At 30.1% G+C, this 1,728-nt stretch overlaps 1 pseudogene; it reads left to right on the forward strand.

Annotated features, from left to right (window-relative positions):
• The window catches only part of LOC109359941, a 6,863-nt pseudogene continuing 5,914 nt past the window's right edge, over positions 780 to 1,728 (forward strand).

Genomic DNA, 1,728 nt, shown 5'->3' on the forward strand with positions numbered 1-1,728 from the left:
TATATATATATAAAATGTTACACATATGTTTTAAGATATGCAAGATCATATTCGACTTGGAATTTCGATAATGATTTGTATCTTTTTTATGCTTTTCAATCTGGATCTATTTTGTATTTGATTAAGATTGCATCCATTTTTATGGGTTGATATATATCTAATATATCTTTTTGATTTGGAATTACATTATTGGAGTAGATATGTTAATCATAAAAGATATCAAATCTGAATGTTTTAATTCCAAGATCATAATTTTTTTGATAATGGACCCATATTTAATGTTGTGCTAGGTAACTCGTGATGTACCCCATCATCATATTATAATAACAAGTCTCTAATTTTAATCAAGATTTTACCGTAAAATCTATTTCATTAAAAAACAAATATGATTAAAATAAATACAATTACTTTAATTATACTTAATGACAAATTAGATCTTGTGCATAAATATAGAAATATATTTGCAACAAAATATATGCAGAAGCAATCACATATTGGCATTCAAGATTTTCTACTCTAGTTTAATGAAATTATCAGAATTATAACTATAGAGATATTTATCCTGAAAGTGAAATAGAGATATCATTGTAAAAATGGAAAGTAGATTTCAGTATCATATTCATAATTGACAATAATTAACAATAAAATTTTAAGGGTGGTGCAGAGATATTATTGCAAATACTACCAACATAACATAGTATTTGCTCTATAAATTAATTTGCAATTGATCATACCATACACAAATATTTTGTACATTTAGTACATCTAGTATAAGCAAGATGGCCAACACAAATAGAATGGTATATTTCTTGGTCTTACTTCAAATATCCCTTAGCATTGTGCTAACTCAATCTGCACCTGAAAGCTCTCTTGTTACACAACTTCCAGGCTTCAATGGCACTCTTCCATCCAAACATTATGCTGGGTATGTTACTTCTATATCAACTTTACCTTAATTGCCATATTAATGGAAATTTGTGCCTTTCAATATTTTATGAAATCTGACTACTATCTACTTTGTTCTGATTTTGTTTTTGCAATTATCTTCTCCTTTATAAGTATTGGCACATTTAACTAATGAAAGAAGTGCACAATGTCTGATTTACTTACCTTGGTTTGAGACAATGAAGGTATGTGACAGTGGGTCACAAGCATGGAAGGAACTTGTTTTACTATTTTGTTGCATCAGAAAGTAACCCATCTAAGGACCCAGTAGTTCTATGGCTTAATGGTGGACCAGGATGCTCTAGCTTCGACGGCTTCATATATGAGCATGGTAAGGGAAGCTAATCAGATTTGCAATTACTTACATTTGTTACCTTGTCTTCAATTTCTAGAATGGATGTTTCTTTTATGATCTAATTACTGATACCCCATAGATTTCTAAAAGCTGATAACGAATATGGGTTTAATAGGTGGATACCCATCAGGTTAATCTATAGGGGATAATGGGAACCGTATAAGTTAACACATAAGGAAAGTTATGGTATCTAATACACCAAATCACAAATAGTTTTCACATCTTCTCATCAGAGAGAAAACGAATGTCCCAAAAGGAATTAATTATTTGGTTGAGGAAGACCATCATACCAAAACTCTCTCAAAATGTATATCAAATGAGTAGATCAGAGAACATGGATTCAGGGATTCAGGCATGACTTCATATCTTTGTTTTATATTATGTGTGAGAATCATGATATTCAAGATCCTAAGATTGGTATTTCACCA

This window comes from Lupinus angustifolius, chromosome LG11 (assembly GCF_001865875.1).
Source record: "Lupinus angustifolius cultivar Tanjil chromosome LG11, LupAngTanjil_v1.0, whole genome shotgun sequence".
Classification (NCBI taxonomy): domain Eukaryota; kingdom Viridiplantae; phylum Streptophyta; class Magnoliopsida; order Fabales; family Fabaceae; genus Lupinus; species Lupinus angustifolius.